This window comes from Petaurus breviceps, unplaced genomic scaffold, assembly GCF_028583685.1.
Source record: "Petaurus breviceps papuanus isolate PSGF00001 unplaced genomic scaffold, PetGlider_PUasm1.0 37, whole genome shotgun sequence".
Taxonomy (NCBI): domain Eukaryota; kingdom Metazoa; phylum Chordata; class Mammalia; order Diprotodontia; family Petauridae; genus Petaurus; species Petaurus breviceps.
The window spans coordinates 845,021-866,491 of NW_027186296.1; the positions used below are offsets into that span (position 1 = coordinate 845,021).

Sequence of the window (21,471 nt, forward strand, 5' to 3'; positions counted from 1 at the left end):
GAGTTTGGATTTTATTTAGTAGGCAAAAGGAATAGCTGAAGATTTTTAAGCATAGGAATAACATGATCCTAGCTATGCACCAGAAAGTTTAACCCAGCAGCAGCATGGATTAGAGGAAGAAGAGACTGTAAGTGGGAAGCCAGATGAGCAGTAACAAAGGCCTGAATAAGAGTGGTGATGTTAGAAATGGAAGACAGGAGAAAGCTGTTCAAGTTTTAAGAAAATAAAATGTAAATCAAGTATAAGCAAATGATGAGTTGACTAATATGGAAAACTACAAAGCCAGCTCAAGAAGATGAGGCTATTAATGCAAAGAAGGTCTAGATGACTTTGGCCCTGTTGCTACTAGCCTTGCAAAGTGAGTGGTTGCCTCACTTGTGTGGAGTGCATTAACCTCTTCTGACCACTAGGGTTCAAAGTGCCCCATAAGGGGTAATTTATTAAATGGACCCTAATTTCCTGTTAATGCACCTCCCAAAAGTCACTTCTCTGTTCTATGATTAGGCCTAGGATTTGAGAAAAGCTGTCATCCTCTTTGTCTGTAATGTTATAATGGAGATATAGCAAGTGAGAAGTGAATCCAGTCTATCAACATTGGACAGCTATATATCTCTTCTAGATAGACATTAATACCCACGAAGATAGAGAGATGTCAATTTCTGGTAGATGAAGTATAAATGAAGTGAAGTACTCCTGACTAACTGGCGATCAAAAGAGAGGAGTCCTGTATTTTGCATTTTCACTAAAAACATTATAATTTAAACATTAACACAGTTTACAATTTTTTGTTGATTAAGATAGTTCTTGTCAAATATTTTTTATGGACTTCATGCACTTTTTTTCCTGTGTTTCCTGGAAAAAACTTTGTTCATATTTTGAAATTTTTTCAGCCTATGGTCTACTTTTCTTCCTGCCTGATTGTTATGCATAGAACGCCACTGACATGCTACTTTCCTTACAAACTTCAGCTAAAAGATCTGCGTGGCATCTTGCTTAACCATTTGGTGTCACAGATTATGTCAAAAATGTTTTGGGATGAAAGGTGTTTGCTAATTAGCAGGGCCAGCAGAGGGAGTACACGAGTGTTACTACAAAAAAAAAATCAGATTATTTTTTAAATAGCCCTTTAGAATTTTTTTAAACTTCTACTAAACCATAGAGAACTTTATAGCTAAATCCAAAGAGAGAAAGAGCATGGTGGAGAGTATAAAAGATTATGACCTAAAATAAAAGAGCTGAGTTCTAATCTGTCAAGTCTGGGTCAAACATAATTCTCTACAAACACAGACCATACCTCTCTGCAGGTTCCTGGGTTATAAAGTGAAGATTACAGTAATTTGCACTGGAATGAGAGTAATTAAAGGGGTAAAATATTTTAAGCTCTTAAAGGAAAAAAATCTTTTAAGCAAAGGATGGGAATTAGTGTCCCTTAAGAGAAAGTGAGAATAAACTATTACTATTTCTAAGGAATCTACTCTACTTCTTAGTTTGGGCCCAAAGGGGGAAATTCTGGATGGTCCCTTCAAATATCCTATGAACATGGCTCCACCCCAATTCAGAAAACTAACAATCAGAGTAAATTTTAATAATGATACTAGAAGGTAGTATATAACTAAATTGACACCTGTTGTCTCCCACCATAGCTACTTGAGGGAAGGGACTGTTTTACTTCTGTCTTTTTATTTCCAGTGACTGATGCAGTGCCTGAAACATAGTAGGTATTTAAATACTTGCTAACTGAAAAAACTGATTAATTGAAGGAGGGCTTTCTATCAGAAATAACTTGCATAACCTATTCGTATCTCCATCTGTCTTGAGGACTTGTCCTTTGCCAATAAATCTTATTTTCATTTCCATTTAAACAAAATCACACATTTCCAGTTCTTTTTTTATTTTCAGAATAATTTGCCAAGTGGAAGTAGTCATACCTGCCATTCAAGGGTTTATACTCATTGAAATGCCATCAGTGTTATCCTTTGAGGAGTAAAGTATGAATCCTAAAGTTGAAAAATTCAAAAACAACCACGTCATTTACATGGGCCCACAATCACTCTTGCCCGAAGTCTTTTTTAAAGGAGAATCAAGAAAACTCAGTCATATAGGCAGCTAGCTCGTTTTTCAAGGTTTTGTTACTTCAAATTGAGTCTAAGTTTGAAGCTGGTACAGTTTCTCTAAAAGTGTACAAGGAAAAGAATTTGGAAAAGAAATCTTCAGCTCTGCTTTCTCCAGTAGATGTCACTTTCTGTACATAGGATATCAGGATATATAAGATCCACAAATTCCTTAAAAGTACAAACCAGTGAGGGGAGGAAAAAAATTTTTTTATGCCAGCTGTAGGTAATGATTTCTAATCTATCACTTATATTTTCCATTTTTAAAGCCACAAAAGCAACAGAAACATCAAAATGAATGTTAGTAATTGAAAATACTTATGCATTTATGTGTATACTTCACAACAGCCATAAGCATAGCTGTGTTTCTTACAAATGCTACACAGACATTTCTAATGTTGTAGCATCCAAGCAGCATCCCCAATCACAATATAAAATTAACTTGCCAAAAACAAAAAAGTACAAGTATGAACTACAAGATCATAAGCAATCATTAAAAAGTAAAGGCATACTTCTGTGGTGTCTAATTCACTAAAACTGAGCTCACCTCACCTATCACTGGTTTATTATTACCTTTGGATCCAGGCAGTCTTTGGGATGGTTCTGCTAGTTTAATGTGACTGTTGGGGGGGAAAAACAGCTCCATAAAATCTTGTTTCTTTGAATCACAGAATAGCAGTATTTTTAAAGGGGGGGGGAAGGGATGGTAAAAATGGAGAAGAAACAGGAGAAAAAGAAAATAAAGGAGGGGAAGAGAAAGAGGAGGGATAGAAAAAAATGACGAGCCTTAATAATATATTTTATAGCAGCCACATGTCCAAGAATGAAAATCACATGATGGAAGAATATTAATGACTAGGATTAGATTAATTCTCCCTAAAATACTTTCCAAAAGGAAAAAAAAAATGCATCTTGCATTTCTAAACATAAGCCTCATTATGCTGTCCCATTTGTATTCTAACCAAGTTGATTTTTGTATTTGAGTTGTTTTAATAGATGACTCTGAAATGACAAAGGAGAGCACATTTTTGTTTTCTATTGATCCAATCAAGATTTTGCTTGTAGCTACTATAACTTGAAATAATAGGAAAGGCTACAGAGGCTTTTAAAAATGTTGATGTCTAGGTCACGTCTGATTCAGTCGTTGTATTGACAAATGTGATTTGATAATTGCCAAATTAAGCAAAAGGGAAAATTAGTTAAACAGCTACTTTTATTTTTAGATGCTTCTACAATAGCTAGGAAGTTTGGTGGCAAATAATGATAGAATGCTGGAGCATATACTCCATAAGGAAGTAAATTGGCATGAAACATTTACTAAACAAAAAGACTTGGTCATCAAAATAAACAACGTCCAAAATGGTTTCCTTGGGTTTAAAATATTTTGTGCCAATAGCAAACTCAAAGGCCTGATTCTTATCTGAGAGGAAGACTGTGACATGTTAACTGGAATGCTCTCCTACATTCTTGTGTGCACTTGGTTAAAATGAAGAGATTATAGGGGTTTGGGTAATAAAGAGATTTAGAGGCTTTCCCCTTTAGGCTACTAGCTCAACTCTGTTTTAGGCTGAAGAGATTTAAAATCACTACTATGTCATTCACTTCAGAGTAGTCAGCTTTGAATGGCCTGAGTTAGGCTCTATTTCAAAACCCCAAACTGGTGTCAATTTTATTTGTTATTATTCCCAGCAAATACCACGTCGAAAGAAAAGAGCTGAACCCTGATACAGGAGGCGGTCCACATGATGAGATGGAGTGGGCAAGGCCAGATATAACATAGGTGATCCAGCAAATGTCGATTGTTAATATTATTCACCATCACCCTCCTCCTCATATCTAACATCCCATCTCTTGACTCTGTTCCTTTATACAGGCCTGAAAAGGATTTCCAACTCACTTCCACCTCTAAGAGTCCCCAGCTTTGTTCAACATTTAGCTTTAGCATTTCCTCTAAATGAAGGATTTCTTGATAGTCCCAGTTATTAGCACCGCCTCCCCTTCCCTGCAAAATTACATATATGTGTGTGCATGTGCATATACATACACACACATATATCCTTACAATTATTTCACATAGTTTTCATATGCAAATGTTGTCTCCCCTCATGTAACGTAAGCTTCTTTCAGGCTTAGACATTTCCTTCTGTCTTTGCATCCTTATTGCCAAGCACATAGACCCAATTGTTGGTGTTCTTGCCTGTCCTTCATTCTCCAAGAGGACCATGACATCAGGGAGGTGATACCATGATATGCAAGTGAATTGTATGTTAGTGAGGCAGGACTGTGCAAAGTCACCAGCCTCATTTTCTCCTCCAGAGCCATCTGGGTCCAGTGGCCAGATATAGATCAGAACAACATAAGATGGTCCACGATAAGAGAGGGGTTCTGGAGGAGGGGCAGGGAATCTTGGCCTTTTCAAGCTGAGGTCTTTAACAAGTTTCAGTTTGACTGATGCAATACATTCAGTGATTAAAGCTTAATAAGAAATGAGACGGGCAGCCAGGTGGCTCAGCGAGTAAGAGCACCAGCTCCAGTGTTGGGATGACCTGGAGATTGAATCCCGGGCTCAGACACTCAGCACCACACCCAGAAATAACTGGCCGTGTAACCTTGAGCAAGTTACTTAACCCCAATTGCTTTAAAAAAGAAAAAATGAGACAGAGAATGGCATGCTAGTCCAAAAAAAAAAAAAAAGTCAATCTGAAAGGGGAAGACCATCAGGGTTTCTGGCCAAAACAAAAACAATAGAAGACATTTTGAAATGCTTATTGTTTGATCATCATTAAAAGCCATCAGATCCTAGAATTAATTTCAAATGAAATGTGTTATTTCCTTATTCTTTTACAAATAAGACAAATTCTCATATCACACATTCTTCATCTAGGCAAAATGGTCCATTCAATGTTCTCCACACTCAATGTCCCCTCCCACGTCTCCTGCATTCCTCATTCCCTGAATGCACTTCCTTCACAGCTCCATCTTTTAAAATCTGTTGTTTACTTCAAAACTCAACTCAAATCTCCTATACGAGATCTTTCCCAATCCCTAATTTCTAGTGCTTCCTATCCCCATATTTACATTGTATTTTATTTTGTGCACAATGTACGCACATATTGTCTCCCTTTATACAATATAAATTCCTCGGATGTAGAGTTGTTCTTGTTGTTGTCATTCAGTCATGCCCTAATCTTGTGACCCCAGGGACCATAGCATACCAGGCCCTTCTATCCTCCACTATTTCTCTAAGTCTGTCCAAGTTCATGTTCATTTTTTCCATGTGATCATAGGGGTTTTTTCATTTCATCCCCAGGACCTAATACATTGCTAGGCACATAGCAGGAACTAAATAAATGCTTGTCATTTGACTGATTAATTTATTGATTAGTAGTCAACTCTACTATAGAGGAAAATTCTCAGATTTTATCTTTTTTCCATTGTAACAGGAACCTCAATCTTACCCCCAACTAATTTTTGTCTCTGCATTTCACAACAACCCATAGCCCCTAGACTAACTGATTTTTTTAAACTCACCTCCAGACCTCTTATTTAATCTGTGCATGGGATTAATTTTATATTTAGAACTATTTGGGACAAACCCACCCAGAGTGACATTTATGATTTTCTTTTAAGACTGTTGGTGAAGATTGATTACATTATGAAAATCGGGGTGTCCTGAATTCACATATGCCATCAATATGTGTTATTGAGTTCTGCCTCAAAGTCATAAAGAAGTATTCTAGGCCTGAGCTCAAAAATAGGAAAATAGGACATTTGAGGCATCAGTTGATAGAAATATGCCTGGGAACTCTGATGGATTGATTACCTAATGGCAAGTGTAACAAGTGTGATAACAGATTTGGGAATAAAATTACCACCTCCATAAAAAACAAATACAAATAATACTGATGATTAATTTATAAATATCATTTAAACTAAATTTGAAGGCATCAGAGGTGTTTCAAATTAATACTGGAACTTTGAACATTTGTATAATAAACTGTCACAATGTCATTCACATAATCATGTAATATTTTCAGGAAACATTTCAGATTCTTAGGCATCAGGAATTATGGTCCAAACAACAAACTGTTAAATTTACTTCCACTACTCACAATATCTTAGATGTAAATAGTTTATGTATTATATTTTTAGGGATGATTTGTTAAAAAGATAATTCCATATTTGTTTCAATGTCACTTGTCAGCTCTATAGCAACTGTGTAAAAAATCTGAATTTTCTTTTTTTTAATTTACTTTATTTATTTTTGTTACATTTTAAATTCTGAACTGTCCACCCTCACCCCTTCTCCTTCCCTTCCTAGCCCACACTAAAAGGCCACCATTTGACACAAATTTATAAATAAATATATACAAAACCATACTATACAATACTTCTATTTATCAATTCTTTCTCTGGAGGTGGCTAGCACCTTCCTTCATGGGTCCTTTGTAGTTGATTTGAGTTTTTATATTACTCAGAATAATTTGGTTGTTCATAATATTGCTGTTTCTGTATACAACATTCTCCTGGTTCTTTTCATTTTACTTTTCATTATTTCATGCAAGTCTTTCCATGTTTTTCTAAAACCAACCTGCTCATCATTTCTTTTTTTTTTTAAAGCAATTGCGGTTAAATAACTTGCTCAAGGTTACACGGCCAGGTGTTTCTGTGTGGGTGCTAAGTGTCTAAGCCTGGATTCAATCCCAGGTCATCCCGACTCTAGGGCTGTTTCTCTTACTCACTGAGCCACCTTGCCACCCCTGCTTGTCATTTCTTACAGCACAGTAATATTCCATCACAACCATATACCACAACTTGTTTAGCCATTCCTCAGTTGATGGACACCTTCTCAATTTCCAGTTCTTTGCCACCACAAAGAATTGTCTGAATATCCTTCCATGTTCTTCATTTAAAAAGAGAGTCAGTTTCATTCCATAATTTTAATACTTCTACTCTTCACTAAAATTATTTTAGGGGACCTGGGGAAGAGAGTTCTGGACCTGTGATTTCATTAGTGTAAGAAGGCAAAGTTGTGACTAAACAAAGTAAGTCTGAGAATAGAATTTTAGAGCAGGAAGGGACAGTAGAGGCTATCTGGTTCAACTCCTTCATCTTACAAAAGAGAAACCTGGCTCCCAGCTGCTTGAATTTTTGTTATGCATTATTACCTTCACTCATTTTATTATCCAGCCAAACTGGCCCTTTTGCTATTTCTCCAACAGAATATTCCTCGCTGTCTTCATACATTTGCATGAAATTCTAGATTTGGAGTAAGAAAAGAACTTGGGTAATATACTGTTGGTGGAACTGTGAACTGATCCAACCATTTTGGAGAGCAATATGGAATTAGGCCAACAGAGTTACAAAACTGTGACCTTTGACCCAGCAATACCACTACTAGATCTGCTTCCTAAGATAGTAAAGGAAAAAGGAAAAGAATCTATATGTCCTAAAATATTTATAGCAAACTCTCTTTGTGGCAGCAAAGAGCAGGAAACTGAAGGAATGCCCATCAACTGGGAAATAACTGAATAAGTTGTGGCATATGATTGTGATTGAATAGTATCGTACCCTAAGAAATGATGACCAGGTTGGAAAGACTTGCATGAGTGAAATGAGCAGAACCAAGAGAACACTGTATACAGTAACAGCAATATTATTTAAGAATAATTGTGAATAACCAAGTTATTCTCAGTATTATAAATACTCAGATCAACTACAAAGGATCTATGAAGGAAGATGCTATCCACTTCTAGAGAAAGAACTGATAAATAGAAGTATGCATAGTATGATTTCACATTTATTTATAAATCTGTATCAAATAGTGACCTTCTTTAATGTGAGGTGGGGAGGAAAGGAGATACAACACAGAAAAAAAAATGGCTTCATATTTTGCCTCTGACATACCAGCTGTGTGACCAAGGGTTATCATCACTGAATTTTATTTTCATCAGTCAAATTGGAATAATAGTACCTTGTGGGGTGGGCCACATAAGAATAATGTGAAAGTCAAGTAAGATAAGGCACGCAATATATTTTGTCAACTTTTATATGCTATTTAATCATCAGTTATTATTAATAGAACGAATTTAGGGGGGGAAAGATTCAGGAGAGAAAGATCCCCCCCCCAAAAAAATATTGTTGATATATGAAAAGCCCTTGCAAGTACAAGTCATTAAGTCAAATGCTATGGATAAAATAGTTAAGCTTCTCACTGTAAGTCTCAGCTTCCTCATCTGTAAAATGAAGAAGGTAGATTAGATGACTTGTAAGATCCTTTCCTCAATATTCTAGGACTCCTTGAATAAAGCATTTCAACACATTGCAGAAATAAATAACCTAGGAAAGGAATAACAAAAATGTTTGCAAAAAAAAATATCTAATTGCTTTGGAATGAGTGGGTGATAGGAAAATTCTGGCTGGGCATACTTTGTAGATAAAGCCATTTGTAGCCATCAGATTACTTTACCAGAACCAGTATAGCAAGTCAGAAGCCAGATCTTGCATGGAAAAGGCCATAAAAATTCTAGAGCCATTTGTTTTGGAAGGGAGCTTCTTAGGATACACAAGGAGTATAAAATAGGGAAATAGAGAAGAAAGGAATAGAGTACCATAGTGAATAGAGTCTGGCCTTAGATTCAGGGAGACCTGGGTTCATAGCTTGTCTCTGACTCATACCATCTGTATGAGTGACCATGGGCAAGTTACTTACTTTCACAGTGCTCTTGGCAAATCTCTAAGTATTTTATATACAGTGTTGTTGACCTGCATCAAGAGAGAGAGTTTTGATGCTGGGAGTACTACATCCTGATCAAAGCACGAATCTGGTGCAAAATAAATGAATAAATAATCTACTAACTTCTTATAGCCTAACATACAGAATAGGAGAGAAAACAAAATTATCTCCTTCCAAACATCCCACATCTGGATTTCTTTCCTCCAAATGTGACACAGGCTAATTGTTGACTTCATTCATCAGGGTGGATGTTTTAAAAACCCAGCCCAGCAGAAAGATGTAGATTAATTTTCTGAAAGGACCGCAAATCCCCCAGCCGCTTCCAAAATTAGTGCTATTGTTTGGTTTTGGCGTCAACGTGATTTCCACAGTGACGTCACTTGCTTCATCAATCATTCTGCACGACTGGCAAGGATACAATGAAGAGGCTCACAGAGCATGGTGGCTGAAAGCCCTCGTTTATAACTTGCAGATAAGTCACCCAAATGTGCACATCTAAGAAAAAGTAATTGGAACCATTTCTGCTCTAAGTGAAGGACTTGGACCAGTTAGCGAGTTGTTTAGGGTCAGCAGTATTTTAAGTTCCTCCATTTCAAATATTAAACAACAATATTTTTTAAAAATGCCGCTGAGACAAAAAAGCCAAAATGTCATTAATAACCAGTGGCTTGTTGGGGGAAAAAATGAAAAGAAACTTTGATTTAAATAGTTGTGCTACCCATCTTTTAAAATCCTGCTCTCTTCCAGACTTACTCTAGCAATTTATTCTTATACCTGTAATTCATCTGAATCCAACTCCCTCCAAGGAAATTTATTGAAAGAGTGCTTGTGGTCCAACGGAAGTGATTTTACAGTGGCTCTCTGATTAGAAGCTTAGTCATCTACAAAAGTCACCGACACTTGGTGATTGTTTTCATCTTTGAAAGTGACTACATAGGAATCATTGAATATTGACTTTTTCTAGAATAGCAAGCAAGGCCAATTCAGAGGTGGGACAGTAAAAAGGAGACAAAACTCTATCTTTGATGGGGAGAAACCAGACTGCTCATTTTCTCCCCAGCAAGTCTTTAAATGCATGCTGAATTGCAGAAATCTAACAGAAAAAAGGGAGTATTTATGTGTCTTCCTTTTTCATCAGATACACAGTATTTTTTTCTCCTATCTCACAAAAATTGTAACTGCAATTTACAAGTATATGCACAATCAAATTGCTATTGATTTAACGATGCATTTTGTTGATGTCCCTTGCCTTAACCTCATTTATAAAGCTGCTTTACATTATTCCAAACTGTCAATGATTTGTGACTCATGAATATTCAGATCTAATTTGCACTTACCTTTTTATATGTATGCTTACTTGCAATATGTCTCTACATTTGCCCTTTTGTCTTATATTTATTTGTAGATTGTTTTATTAAAATAAGACAGATGTAAAAGCATACTGGGTCTGGTTCAGCATAAGTTCTGTTGATAGTTTACCCCTTACTTGATTTTAGGGCATAGCTTCAAGTACTTAGAAAATGTCATCTTTTTTTTGCTAATGCTTTCTCAATAACTAAAATAAGGATCTTCCTACCACCATTTTGGGGGGAGGTGGTTTATTAGTAATCACATAACATGATGGATTGAGTCATACTTGGTTGAATGTCATCTGAGGGGGGAGTGTGGTAGAAGAGGCAAATATTTTTTACCCCAACTTGAAGAGAAAAAAAGAAATGGATTGTTTTCAGTACAAAACAAAAAAGTTCCTGCGAAACTGAACCCCTCATGTTGGTGTGGATCAACTTTTACACTTAATGGTGTGAAATGCAAAAAAATGAAACAATACTCTCTAGCAATAAAAAACAAAAACAAAAACTCTTTAGATGTCTTTCAGATGATAATGGTTACAAAAGATACCCAGAACAGTATGAATTGCAGACAAGTCAACAATGAAGCCTGCAAACAACAGATCAAGGAGGCACCTGCCCATGGAGAAGGGTAAATTTCTGTTTGCAAAACCTGTTCAGAAGCAAATGGAAAGTGACTTGAGAAAATAAGGAAAAGAAACCTTGTGAATGATTTCTGGACCCAATGGCAATTTAAAAAATAAATAATTTGTGATAATAAAAATTCCTGAAAGGAAGGAAGGAAGGAAGGAAGGAAGGAAGGAAGGAAGGAAGGAAGGAAGGAAGGAAGGAAGGAAGGAAGGAAGGAATTTCAGATATCCAAAATCAATACTGGTTGTGGAAAGAGAAAGATATTCGCTAGCATTTTCTATGTATTAGTGGTCACTATGTTTCTTTCATTTGCATCACAGACAATGACCAATCGGTCTTCATCTAGATATCAGAGGTCATCCCAGTTGTTTTCAATCACAAAGAAGAAGTTGTGGTCATACAGAATCTTATTCTGTGCCCTAGATGGGCACTGGTGTCTGTTCATCTTAATCTAATCATGAAGCTATGGCAAGTATATATTTCTAGCAAATAATTTCTTACTAATATTCTATCTTGCCTCAAATAAAAGCATTCCAGGGAATTGTTGCTTCCTTTAAATCTATTAATATTGACAAACAATGGGTTTTTTATTGTTGCTAATTACTTATCATTGGAAGGTTCCCCCAAAGTTTTTAAGTTGGTTATATTTATTCATATTGAATTAAAATATCTTAGTATTATTATGAAACAGTTTTGACTTCATGGGTCTCCTTAAAAGGACCCCCCACAGATCCCTAGACCATGTTTTGAGAATCGTTGATCAAAATAAATTCCCTAAATACAAAGGGGAGGGAAACACATGGATCTTAGGATCATTGTATTGCCCTTAGAATCAAATAAGATGTGAAAAAAGGATAAAAATACTGATTTGTGTCCAGAATTGGGAAAAGTAGAAGAATTTGATAGAGAGGGGAAAAAAAGAAGCAATTAATGCTTAGAGCTCAGTAATAAATATGAGGTTCTTCCTGAAGAGGAGGGAAGTAGAACTTCTAGGTGAGTTGTTTGTTTCTTGTCCTCTAAGGCACTGTTTTCAAAGTGGAGGCCGTGACCCGACTGCAAGGGAGACTGGGCCTAACTGCAAGGGATGTGTAGCTGATGGAGGACGTGAAGATGAGTCACATCTCAGCCTTCCCATGACAGCCAATTGTAGGGTTTTTCTTCAATATAACCACATGTTGTGCCTCAACACTGTCCCACTCTTCTCCCTCCCTCTGTAGTGCAAATTTCCAATCCCCCCACTTGGAGTTGAATCAACCTCTCTAAGTCATTCATAACCTAATTGCTACCCAGGGACCCAAGGCAACAGTTATGCAAGTACCAGTGGGATAGTTCCCCATTCCCAGCATTACCAGATCATCTGGTGACTTCAGCAGCCAGTTCTCTCAGAGAACTACTTCAATTCTTTCTGGAAGTGATTCGTAAATAATAGTCCTACTCCCCAGTCTTCCCCTGCCACCACCACCCCTTTTAATTAAATTTAGGTGGACAACCATTGATGAGTTATAATTTTCAGTCACTAGTCTCATTACATTTTCTTTCCCTAAAAATCTATCCTTCTAAACTTCTCTGCTATTTCTTTTTGTTTTATTTTGTTTTTTTTTTGTTTTTTGGAGGTAATCAGGGGTAAGTGATTTTCCCAGGGTCACAAAACTGGTAGTGTCTGTGGTCACATTTGAACTCAGATCCTCTTCACTCCAGGGCCAGCAGGTTATCCACTGTGTTGCCTACCTGCCTTTAAACTTCTCTATTACTTCTAAGAATACCATCCTCCTCCTGATCATATAGCTTCACAACCTCCATGTCATTTTCAGCTCCCCACTCTTCTTGTATTTCGCATATTGAGTCTATTGCCCTCTTGGGATACAGTCCTAGAAGTGGTATTGCTGGGTCAAAGGATATGCACAGTTTTATAGTCCTTTGAGCATAGTTCCAAATTGCTCTCCAGAATAGTTGGATCAGCTTACAACTCTGCAACAATGCATTAATACTCCGATTTTCCCACAACTCCAACATTTATCATTTTCCTGTTTTGTCATGTTAGCCAATCTGATAGGTGTGTTGTGGTACCTCAGAGTTGTTTTAATTTGTATTTCTCTATTCAATAGTGATTTAGAGCATTTTTTCATATGACTATACATAATTTTAATTTATTCATCAGAAAATTGCCTGCTCATATGTTTTGACCATTTATCTATTAGGGAATGACTTGCATTCTTATAAATTTTGCTCAGTTCTCTATATATTTTAGAAATGAAGCCTTTAGTGATGGGTAGGTGGCACAGTGAGTAGAGCACTGGCCCTGGAATCAGGAGGACCTGAGTTCAAATCCAGCCTCAGACACTTAACATTTAACCCCAATTGCCCTGCCTTCCCTCCTCCAAAAAAAAGAAAAAAGAAATGAAGCCTTTATCAGAGACACTGGCTATAAAACTTGTTTCCTAACTTTCTTTTTCCCTTCTAATCTTGTATTGGATTTGTTTGTGCCAAAACTTTTTTTATGTTATCAGAATAATCCATTTTGCATTACATAATGTTCTCTATCTCTTGTTTGTTCATAAATTCTTCTGTTCTTCATAGATCTGACAGGCAACTATTCCTTGCTCTCTTAATTTGCTTATAGTATCACCCTTTATGTCTAAATCATTTTGACTTTATCTTGATATGTGGTATAAGATGATGGTCTATGTTAAGCATCTTTCTTGTTTGTTTTTCCTTGACTTTACAAGAATAAGGTAAACCCAAGAACCCCAGGATCAGTATCTCTCCCTAGGCCATCTTCAAGACTTGGAGCTTGACACCCCACACCCAACAAACATGATCCATGGAAGCAATCTCTTTTGAGAAAGGGGCTAACCATTATGGCTACCACCAATACTAATTGGTGACTAACTACCACTTATAGGGATTAATGGCCTGGGGAATAGTAGTTTGTCTCAGATCATCTACCCTGCTTCCAACCTCTGGGAAGCAACCTCTGTGGAGAAGGAGGTCACCATCCCTACTTCTACCAATATCCAATGTCACCAATAAAGTTAGCAAGCCAGCCTAGATGAAACACAAAGGTTTTCTGCAAGTGAGAGAGAAGGTAGAATTATTCAAGGTGCGTCAAACCACTCCTCACTCTTCAACCACCACTTCTTTGAAATCCCTATGGATATTGCCCAGAACCCTGTGCCCAAAAGTCCTGATTAGAGGACTGACATTGCTTCCCATCCAGCTCCCCTATTCCCACAGCTATCATCCAAACTTATCATCCACTACTAAGAAGGATCCTGCTATTCCAACTGCTATTCCAACTACCACCAACTGCCACCTACGTACATCCATGCAAAAGAACCTTGGAAACAGCAGCAATCTCCAGCCCATAGGCCACATATCTAGCTGTCCCTTGCAACTACCATTCAGTGGAGTAATTCTTGTGGAGATGTGACCTGTCAACTTCCTTTTCAGGTCTTATAACCTTTTCTCAACAGCCACAAGTACTGAAGATCCAAAAGTCAAATTTCTCATCACCGAAGATCTTTGAACTGAAAAAGAATTCAACAAATGTGGTTTGTTCCATGGAAATAACACTAATAAATAGGTATTACTATCTGCTTTGTTGCTGCATTCTAAGAATCACTGGATCCTTCCATCTGTCTTACAGCTGAAACCTCCTATGTTGTATTGTTTTCCACTATTAGAACATGAGCTCCTTAAAAGAAGGAATTATCCTGCTTTTCTAGGGCAGCTCAGTGGTGAGGTAATTAGACCTGGAGTTAGAACACCTGAGTTCAAATCTGACCTCAAATACTAGCTGTATGACCCTAGGCAACTTTACCTCAGTTTCCCTCACTGTAAAATGGAGATAATAATAGAACCTGCCTATGAAGGTTGTTGTGAGGATTAAATGAGATAATATTTGTAAAGCTCCTCCTGTATCTCCTGTATAAATATTAAAGTGCTGCATACATGTTAACAATTATATTTTATACAAGTATTATTATGATCAGAGAAAATTCTAAATGAGGAAAATCTTGGGTAAACTACTTCATTTGCCCAGACTGTAGTTTCCTCATTTATAAAAAATCAGAGCTACATAATAATATAATAACTATATAATCTACCTAAATCTAGAGCTGGACCTGATCTAGAGATATAGATGATTTAGTTACAGAAAAAGACATAGAGATTAGGTATGTAGATACAGATATGTTGTTATTCAGTTCAGTCATGTTCAACTCTTTGTGACCCTGTATGGGTTTTGTTTTGTTTTGTTTTAGGTTTTTTGCTTTTTGGAGGGGGGAGGGCAGGGCAATTGGGGTTAAGTGACTTGCCCAAGGTCAGGCAGCTAGCAAGTGTTAAGTGTCTGAGGTCAGATTTGAACTCAGGTCCTCCTGACTCCAGGGCCAGTGTTCTATTCACTATGCCAAGTAGCTGCCCCTGTATGGGGTTTTGTAGGCAAAGATACTGGAAAATGGAAGGAGTTGTATTATGTGATCTCCAACATCTCTGAAAATTCTATATCCAATGAACCATAGGTTATGTTCCCCATAGGACTGTTCTTAGGGACCCATTCTGACATTCTTCTTACTTTTTTTGCCTTTTGGGGGGCAATTGGGGTTAAGTAACTTGCCCAAGGTTACACAGCTAGTTTTTTTGTGTGGGCGTTAAGTGTCTGAGGCCGGAACAGAACTTTGAGACCAGCACTTTACTCACTGTGCCACCTAGCTGCCCCAAAGTTGACACTCTTCTTTCTTTTCTGGGTATATCTTAGGAAAGCATTACTATACATAGGCTGCTAACTAAAGAGAAAGAAAGTAGGATGAGGACTGAAGGAAATTTGTCCCTCCACTTTGGGGGATGATACATTTATTTATTTATTTATTGCCCCCCTGGGGAGAAGGACAGAATCAGGTGTAATTCATCTATTTATATCTTTATTTGGATGTCAGATTTGAACTCACTTACTGTGTGGCCCTGGGCAAGTTACTTAACTTCTATTTGCCTTAATCTGCTAGAGAAAGAAATGACAAACCAACCCAGTGTCTTGATACCACTCCAGTTTCGTGAAAATTAACTCCAGGTCCAGTGTTCTGTGCCACCTAGCTGCCTCCAGATATAGATATAGATAGATAAATTTCACTTATTTCTGTCCTCCCCAGGAAGTGTATATATATAAAATCCCCAAATGTGGAGGGACAAATTTCCTTCAATCCTCATCCTATTTTCCAAAGACATACTATGGGCAGAAACATGGAGTATCAGTATAACTTCCCAAGAACAGTTCCATGGGGAACATAGCCTATGGATCATTGGATATAGAATTTTCTGGAATGTTGGAGATCATCTAACACAACCTCTTCAATTTTCAGCTGAAGAAACCAAAGCATAGAGAGGTTGTAATTTGTCCAAGACTTCACTGGGAGCAAGTAAATGTTTTTAGAGGAGATTCACAGTTGCAGGTTTGACTAGAGTTCCTATGGGGTCCCTTCCAGTTCTTTGATTCTATGAATTCAAAGCCATTTATCTTTCCACTATACCATCCTGACTTAAAGTAACTGAGACAGCCCCTTTGAGGACTCAGAGATGTAAGATAGAACCACCTGAAGTAGAGCCACTCTGTTTCCATTCCAGGGGATTAGAATTCCATTAGCGCAAACCTTTCATGGGTCCATGTGGTCTAGCAAGGGATAAGAGAATTGAGCTTATTAAATGTCCCAAATATACTACATACAACACATCCCTTACCCTCTTAGAACTTGAATTTAAAAATGGTTCATCATCTACATAAATCACACACGTATTCCAAAAACATTTTTAAAAAGAGATTTTTGTTTCAGAAAGTTTTATGCTGCTAGTGACAACTTTCTTTCCATTAGCTGCTTGCCTTAAATCTAGTTTCTCCATCTATAAAATGGGAAAAGAACCTTTAACTTCAGCTCTGGAGACCAAGTCTCATAATTTCCATTGATTATTTTAAGAACGAGACTAAAATGGAGAAGTTGAATTTCCCTAAGTACCCAATCAGTACTCTCTTACCAGCCCAAGCTGTCCAGACTTGCAGTAGATAAAAGCTCATGGGATTTCTGACTTAGCACATCTCTTTTGAGTCAGCACAGAAAAAGGTCCAGGGAATTCTCAACAATGAAGAAAATATAGAATCCGTAGCTGGAAGGTAGTTTACAAATCTTTTGGTCCAATCTCCTCATTTTTCAAGAAAGGAAAATGTGTCCCAGAAATAATAAACTGCATTGATGTGATTCTTTGTGGTTTAGATATCAAGCTCCTTATTCCAAGTAGTTTATTTGATCCCCAAAACAACCCTATCGAGGAGATAATACCTGCATTGTCTCTATCTTATAGATAAATAAACTAAGACTTAAAGAGGTTAACTATAGGACTCCAGTCAGGGTCTTTGGTATTCAAGTTCACCACTGATACCAGTATATCATGTTGTCCCTCCTAAGATGTGCAGGTTTGAAAATATTAGAAAACAGCATAACAATGCCAGAATCCTTTATTGTTTATATTTTTCCATTTAAAAAATTTGAGGTTCTCTTAGATTGATATTATCATTCTTTTATTTTTCTTTATTCATTTTGAACTTAAATACATAAAGACATTTCAAAAACCAAAAATTCAAAAGAACATTTCCATGTGCACAGCACAGCACAACATAAAAGGAGAATTCAATATAAAAACATGGATTTCCATTTCCTACTGTTTACTTAAAAAAAAACTAGGTAAAAAGTATTGTGTATCATTTTCAAAGCTACCCTACTTTTCTGTACTTCTTTCTACATTTTTTGCTCTCTGTTGTGCACTTTCCCCCCCGTCTCTTCTCACCCACCCTAGAGAAAGCTACCATTAGACATAAATATGTATGCATATTTTACATATATATGTAAAAGCATTATATATGTATGTATATATATTCACTTCTATTTATTAGTTCTGCCTCTGAAGGTAGATATCATCTTCCTTTATAAATCCTTTCTAGTTGATTTGAGTATTTATAATACTCAGAATGACTTGGTTCTTTGTACAATACTTTTGTTACCGAGTACAACATTCTCTTGGTTCTGTTCATTTCACTCTTAATTATTTCATGCAAGTCCTTCCACATTTTTCTAAAACCAACCTGCTTATCATTTCTTATTGTATAGCAGTATTCCATCACAATCATATATCAAAACTTGCTTAGTCATCCCCCAATTTATGGGCATCATCTAAATTTCCACTTCTTTGCCACCACAACTATGCTATAAATGTTTTAGAACATTTAAGTTCTTTTCATTTTTCTCTAATCATCTTGGGGAGACAAGGGATAATGCTAGAATTGCAGGGTCAAAGGGAATATGCAGTTTTATAACTCTTTGGGCATAATTACAGATTGCTTTCCAAAATGGATGGAACAGTTCACAGTTCCACCAACAGTGAATTAATATCCTAATTTATCTCCTCCAATACAACTTTATGGTTATTAAGAAAACTTTTAGTTTTCATTTTGTTTAAGTTAAACATCTGAGAACTATTTCTATATTATCAACAGTAAAGGTCATGGCTGATATTAGAAACAAAGTAATCTTTCTCTAACTCTCTTATCCCTTTATTGAAATGTAATAAGGACCATTAAGATTCATTGACTAAAGAAGCAGATTTAAATTCCATGTTCCCCTAGAATTAAATTGAAATACATGATAATTAACATTCAATACAATGAATAATACAATACAATACTATTTGTATTGTAATACAATAAGAATGCAATACAATGCTTTATAGGTTTTTGGTAGCCAGATTTTTTAAATTGACAAATCATTAATGCTGATCCTTTATTTTTCAGCTGAATTTAGCTTCATCACTACAAGAATCAAAGGACTTTAGCCAAACTAAACTATGATTTTTGGAAAACTATTAAAATAAACTGATAATATAATGGCACAATTGTCCACATTAAAAAATTTCCAAAAAACATTCATCACAGGGTTCTTTTATGTACCCGAGCCTCACTAAAATAAGCAATGATTAAACATCTGTTTATGTGCAATGTGTTTTTCTAAAAACTCTGGGGATACCTTTTTCCAAGACGTAGACCTTCTCCTAAAGGAATTTCCAATTTCACCTCCTCCACTTTCTCATAGCATATTGCTGCTCTCATATTATCAAATCATATTTGTATTACACCTATTTGTATACCTCTTATCTCTAATGTAGATCATTGCCACAAGGAAGAGACAAAAAGAGCCTAGAAACCACCTCAGCCAGCAAATATTCTTCTTGCCAGGTAGAGAGATGTGGCAGCCAAAGGCAACACCAGTTTATAACATAAACTCATTTGTGAAATCATAAGGAGGAGGGTGGTTGAAGATTATGAGCTATATTGACTCATAAAGCAGTGAGAAGCCTTGGAAGGAAAAACAAATTTATAGAAAGCTTGGCAAGAGACTCAACTAAATAAAGCCATCCCAAGGGTATTTAAGGATAAAACTAGAAGGAGAAAGACAAACACCTCCCCACCAAAAAAAAAAAAAAACAACCTGATTGGTAAGGATCAATGTAAGCAAATGTTTCTATCTATTAATGAAAGTGGAGCCACCTCATTTGAACTCCAACATCACAGTTGTTAATATGCTACATGAGGAGGTGGAAATGTCCTTAAAGAAAATGGAGATAGAAATACCAACTAGTCTAGGTCTAGTATAAAAAATAGGAGGTTTGTGATGGAGTTAACATAGCTTGGAGGGGATTGAGCGATCAACTCTTAAAGCATCTGAAAATGAGAAAGATATGTAAGACTTGGGGAAAATCTAGGTCCTTACCATTACCAAAAAGAGAAAATACTAATAACCAGGAAAATACTAATAAATAACAACTCATGTTCCTCTTCCACCTTTACAAAAGCTTTATGAGAATAATATACACAGGCATTGAGGGCATCCTTGATGAACATATGACAAAGAAATAGGCAGGGTTTTGCAAATGATATTCTGCAGGATACCTCAGATCTCAGTCAAATAATTGACTGAAAAGAATAAAGAACATAAAACCCCACTGTATATATTAAATAATTATAATATAATTATATGAAATATTATCTGGTAATACAAAATATTGCTTTAAAGGCTCTTCTCTAGCAAAGTGTCTCCCACACACATGTCAAAATCCTCTAAGATACTTTGAAAGATGTAACAACAGAGATAACTTTGTTTAATTACCGTCTGATTACAAATATCAAGTGAGGCATAAAACAAGGAGATGTAGGCTTGCCAAAGATATTTTGCTGTTGTGGAGCATTTCCAGGACAGAGACCAAATGGAAGAAGAATTCTTTATAGGTGGCAGTCCATTAAATGCTTCTGTTTGGAGATGACATGTTATTTTAATCGAGCACTGGAACACTGTAGAGCCACCAAATGAAATCTATAACTACTCCGAATAGTTTTGCCTAACTATTCAAACAGGAAAAACCAAATGGATGAAGAATACCTATTGTCCAGACTCTAGTATGTAGTTAATTGAACAACCCATTGAACTGGTCCATCAGTAAACATAACTTGGATAAATACTGTGGATGAATAATGATCCAGATCTAGAATTAAATGAAAAAGACAAAATGGGCTGTCTTGCCTTTGGAAAATTACATGGTACTTTAACACATCAATGTTTTATACACACACACACACACACACACACACACACACAAACACATCTTCCTTGTGCTTTTGTATGGTCACAAGTCACGAAATAGCAGAGAATTCAAGGAATCAAAGTTTAGGCTCATTTAGAGAGTAATAACTCTTTACTGAGATGGGTGATGGATATCAGTAGGCTGTAACTCATTACCAATAAAAGAGTTCACCACAAGCCACATAAAGGATGGCATAAGAGAGCTAGTCATATTGTATGACTAGAAAAGGAAGTGAACCAGTCATGTGATGAGAGTTAGGGATAACTGAGTACAGTTTATGTGCTCATTAGTATCCATGCAATGTTAAGGCATCTAGAGGAAGGCCCCCCACTACATTAGGTAGGCCCCCAACCCACCCCAATGGAGGATTTGGAAGACTTGGACAAGAGTCAAATAGGAGAGTCAGGAATGGTTAGGCAGGAATTGGAGTGAGTCCCTACACTGAATAAATCATATATTCATGAAAGTACCAAAGTCTTTATATTCTAAATTTAGAGCCTAGGGAGCTAAGAGAATAATGATAGTGCAAAAAGAAATAAAGAAGTCAGGAAGAGATGATTTTTGTGGGGAAATTAATTTAATTGTATTTATTTTAAGGTGCTGATACATGGAGAGAAGTGAAGAAGTCAAACAGATAGTTGGAAATGGCAGTTAGAAATGTGAAACTGGAGCTTTCTCTACAGACTAGAAAGTCTCATTAAGGCTAGAATACTTTGAAGCTGTTTGCTTTAAAATGATAGGTGAATCCATGGAAATTGATAAACCTTCCAAGGAAGAAGATCCAAATTGTTCAGTCCCATAAAATCCAAGGTAGAAGAGAGTTTAATGAAAGCTGTGTACATATCTATCTGTTTATCTGTCTATCTATCTATCTATCTAATCTCTGTCTGTCTATCCATCCATCCATCCATCCATCTATCTATCTATCTATCTATCTATCTATCTATCTATCTATCTATCTATCTATCTATCT

The 21,471-nt window shown here is 36.4% G+C and overlaps 1 long non-coding RNA gene across 7 annotated transcripts in view; it reads right to left on the reverse strand.

Annotated features, from left to right (window-relative positions):
* The window catches only part of LOC138168789 (uncharacterized), a 54,982-nt gene that overhangs the window by 15,871 nt on the left and 17,640 nt on the right, over positions 1-21,471 (reverse strand). For 4 of the 7 annotated variants that reach the window (XR_011170204.1, XR_011170208.1, XR_011170205.1 and 1 more), the window contains one exon: positions 17,372-20,399. The exons of 1 other annotated variant lie outside the window; for it this stretch is intronic. This is a non-coding gene — a long non-coding RNA (uncharacterized lncRNA). Of the gene's footprint in view, positions 1-17,307; positions 20,400-21,471 lie in introns of those variants that run through there. 2 more of the 7 variants (XR_011170207.1, XR_011170206.1) reach the window with 1 other exon arrangement.